At 35.4% G+C, this 4,695-nt stretch overlaps 1 long non-coding RNA gene across 1 annotated transcript; it reads left to right on the top strand.

Moving 5' to 3' along the window:
• Window positions 1–3,294: 3,294 nt before the first annotated feature.
• LOC149232097 (uncharacterized) lies at window positions 3,295–4,413 on the top strand. The gene is made up of 2 exons (XR_016247514.1): window positions 3,295–3,616; window positions 3,856–4,413. It is a non-coding gene; the product is annotated as an uncharacterized LOC149232097 (long non-coding RNA).
• The last annotated feature ends 282 nt before the right edge of the window (window positions 4,414–4,695 follow it).

A 4,695-nucleotide genomic window follows, 5' to 3' on the forward strand; every position in this document is an offset into this window, starting at 1 on the left:
TATTTAGCAGGAGACCTTGGGTAGATTAATGAGACTGAGAGAATGTTCAACTTCAAAACACTGCCTTTATGTGAAGGCCTCACATACTTGGGGTTTTGGATCAAGCCAAACAAGTATAAAGTTTCATATTGGTTGTGGCTATTAGAAAAATACACGAGGCAGATTAATGGTTGGGCACATAGAAGTCTGTCACTGGGCGTAGATATATTTTGGTTCAAGTTGTACTTCAAAAACTAGTGGTATATTGGGCACACTTGTACATCTTGCGATTATCGTCAACAAGATCAAAAAAATTATGGCACAGTTTATTTGGTATGGAAGGGAGGACCTCCACAAATGCCACCTGACCAAATGAGATAATATAAATATTCTTAAGGATCTGCGAGGTTGGGGCATCTTAGACATCAGTTTATTCGGGCAGACTCTCATCATTAAATCAACGTGGCGTGGATTCTTCAAAGATGATATATGGAGAGATATTGTTGCTACAAAGTACTTACAAAATAGGAGGATAGAGGATTGGATCAGATTGGGACTAATTGGAAGCAACACAGATTCCTACATATGGAGATGTTTCCAAAAGGTGAGAGACATGTTTTTGCAGAGAATTTGCTGGACTTTTGGCAGAGGGAATTGAATCCTCATCGAGATGGATAACATCAAGGAAGTGGAGGCTACATTGAATATGACAGGTAACTTGATTTAACGCCTTCACCTAAGAGGAATCTTCATATTAGAATAGGTCATAGTTGGATGGAAGAGTTGCTCTTCAGTTCGGAAACGTGCAGAGACGTTAGGACTGACTGGCATATTCGCAGTTGAGTGGGAGGAATATATACTAATACTAAGGCTCTTCGGACTTTACAGATATGATGTTGGGGACTCTTTCACCTGGGCAGGGAAGCTATGCACAAATCTGATCGAGGTGGCGGAAAATTACAAGTATCTCATACACTCTCTCCATAATCTACACCAGCCTTGCTGGTTTTTACTAGTCTGGAAAATCGACATCCCCATTAAAATCATACTTTTTAACTAGCTCGCAACGAAGAAATAGAAACCTTACATGGGAGAATTTATGCAAGAGGGGTTTGATGGGACCGGGGAGATGACCCTTGTGTAGGACTTCATTTGAAAATTACCTTCATTTGTTCTTAGAAAGTACAATTTCATCTTGTGTCTGGAGTCGCATATGTACTGCACTAAACCTTCCTTTTAGGGACTTTGGAAACATGGTCGATTGTTATTTATGGTGGTTGCAGCGCAACACAAAGGTAAAGGTTGTTCCCTTTCTCACCACCTGGGAAATATGGCATGCTAGAAACAAACTTATCTTTGAAGGGATTCCGGTCAACACTCATTTCATTATCCACAAAGTTCTTCTTAGTCTACATGATGTTAGAGTTCCCATTCGCACAATTAATGATAGATCTCACAGATTTGCTCCAAATTAAATACATTTCCTCGTGGGTTTCTTTGACGGTGCTACTTAGAATTCCAAATGTGGTCGCAGTGCGGGTTTCTTTGACGATGCTACTTAGAATTCCAAATGTGGCTGCAAAGTTTGGCTTCGGGTGGACAAAATTTGCCATTACAAGTTTCATTGGAATGGTGTACCAGGTACCAACATGAGGACGAAAACTTTGGCTCTCTGGGGCCTATTGTGGATCTCCAGGGAGTTGTGTATTGATACTTTATTCATTTATGGGGACTCACAAATCCTCATCAATGGATTATCGTCAAACCTGGATTTCTCCCCCCCACATCTTTCTGCTTGGATCGTCTAGATCAAATTTCTCCGTGGTACCTTTACAACGATCACTTTCCGACACATATTCCGTGAGAAGAATGAGGTTGCAGACTCGTTGTCAGAGCATGAGATTATTGATTATTTTGGTACCATATATTATACTTATTTGGAGAGGGAGACAATATCAGGTGAGGGCTATTTTCTCCTCCCATATATGGTTATGTTTTTTTCTTTTTGACACAATCTATTATGATAGAAAGGCACTATCTCAATTATGGTAGTTTTGACAACGTAGATAACACTCTTTTGTAATATAGAAGGATATGAGATCATTTTCTTGGTCTGTTGGTAGAATATTAAGAATTATGAAAGTTAAATGTACTTATGGCTCATTTTGAATATATGCATTGGTACATAATATAAAACAATGCTTTTTTCATCTTTAAAAAAAACCCTAAATTTATGGAAAATAAATCCAACATATAATTACATTTTTCCAGCTAAAATGATATATATAAATAAATAGTTAAAATTTATAATATATCAGTGGATTTTTCTTAAAAACATATTAAAGATCTTATCTCTACTATCTTTGGTTTACTATATTTGTTGTCCAATATATAGAATTACCTAATATTTGCTAGGCCTATATACTTTGCAAATAATCTCGAAAGCAAAGTTTGAGGTATAAATTTACATGAATCATCTATTTCATTTTAACTTTGTTGGTTATTTTATATATCCCATAAGATCTCTTTAATCATATCTTATATATATGCAAAATGCTATGGCATGTTTAAGTCAAAGACATTTGATTTCAAAGTTATCAAAATTTTATGTGAGTGTTCCATGCAATTTAAAACCAAGATTCAAGAATCAATAAGTTATATGTATATTATGATCATTTTGTCTTTTCCTTGTGATAAATATGAGAATTTTTTTACCACAAATGTGTTATTGAATAGTAATTTTTTAATTAAATCTTTATTAATAAATGAATAATTTATTATGAAATCATTACTTTTGAAAAGACAAAATTTTAAACATAATATTTTATATGTCCCATAAGATCTCTTTAATCATATCTCATATATATACAAAATGCTATGGCATGTTTAAGTCAAAAATATTTGATTTCAAGTTATCAAAATTTTATGTGAGTGTTCCATGCAATTTAAAACCAAGATTCAAGAATTAATCAGTTATACAAACCAAGATTCAAGAATTAATAAGTTATATGTATATTATGATATCTTTTCTTTATAATAAATATGTGAAATTTTTTACCACAAATGTGTTGAATAGTAATTTTTAATTAAATCTTTATTAATAGATGAATAATTTATTATCAAATCATTACTCTTGAAAGACGAAATTTAAGAAAACATAAAAACCCAATACTTCAAGTGAAGAGCAAAATTTTTAATTACGCCGTAAGGCGTTTCCCTCTAAAATGAACTTCCCTCTTTTCCACCTGTCATCGCCCTGCGTCGTTAGGTTATATGTTAGATGATTGGAATGTGCTTAGTCGTTCGATCATGTAAAAGTAGTTTGGAAAAAATAATTATTAAACCCTAACCCGTCACTGGCGAACAATTTCGACTTTGCGTCTTCTATTGCAGGCAAGCGAGGCTCACAATCGGCCTACGAGTAAACGGTCGATCTTCCATCCCTCCGAATGGTTTGGAGTTCACGTCATCAATTACAGGAAGCGCGGGACTAGGTAAACACTTGCCACAACAATAGTTTTTCTATCTCGCTGTAATTCAAGAAATTCAGCATGGGGCATACGAGTAAACAATCAGTCTTCCATCCCTCCGAATGGTTTGGACTTCACGTCTTCGATTGCAGGCAGCACGGAGCCAGGTAAACCCTTACTACAACCATAGTTTTTTTGTCTCGCTGTAATTCAAGAAATTCAAGAATAGGAGGAGACTCTTCATGGTTGCAATGGACCATATTTCCTATCAAGCAAGAACAAATTGGCAATCTGCATTCGTTTGTCCTTTGTCGAGACTTGAGAAACAATAGAATTGCATTCTATTCAATTTAGAGTGCATTATGATGTTTGAAATTACTGCTCTGCGTCCTGTTTTGGTTTCTAGGGTGATTAAGGAACCAGGAACCAGGATGCACCTGGATTCAAGGGAAGAATTGGATACATATATTTCTAGCAGGAGCATAGCTGTTTTCAGGGAAAAAAGGGCTTTTTTTTTTGGAGGACGTTTTTTCAATTGATATCACCTCGGCCCTCAGGTCTCTGGCTATCGACTGCCTACATATCTAGATATTGTCTTTGAAGTTCTGAAAGGGGAAATTGAGAGAGCTGTCAGGGTTATCAACTTTGATTTCTTTATCTATTCATTTGAAGGGATTAATTTTGCAAATTTAATTAGTGCATATCACAGAATAACTCATGCTAACTGAATCGAGACATTTAAGGGCATTTAGAATCTCAAGATGGAACTAAATTTCAATGTTCAGAACTAGATACACTATTCCTACATACACTTCTTATGTCGATAAAAGTCAATATCTGAGCCATTACCTTTGCAAAGTGGTAAATGCCCAGAAGAGTTACGAGGTTTTTTATGTATGATTATGCTTTAGCACTCGACAAGGATATGTGTGGGGAGCTCTTGATTACCAATTACTTTTGGCAATTCATTCTGCTATTGCTATCAGTTTCAATCATAGAGAATCTCTTACTAAAAACCTTAATGCTAGCTACCATGGCCGATGTCAACCAAACACTCTTGATATCCATCATCACCCATCCTTTGATATTGTTTTGCAGGTAGTCTAAAATTGGAAGAGATAAATAAGAAAACAATGAAATATTAATCACATCAAAATTGTGAAACAGTAAGAATATAATACATGCATCTTCCAAAGTCAATGTTGATCTCATTTTCTGTACTATGTGGGAGATCAATAGCGGGTGC

This window comes from Pinus tabuliformis, chromosome J (genome assembly GCF_031772625.1).
Source record: "Pinus tabuliformis cultivar Carrire ecotype Pingquan chromosome J, CPIR1, whole genome shotgun sequence".
Lineage (NCBI taxonomy): Eukaryota > Viridiplantae > Streptophyta > Pinopsida > Pinales > Pinaceae > Pinus > Pinus tabuliformis.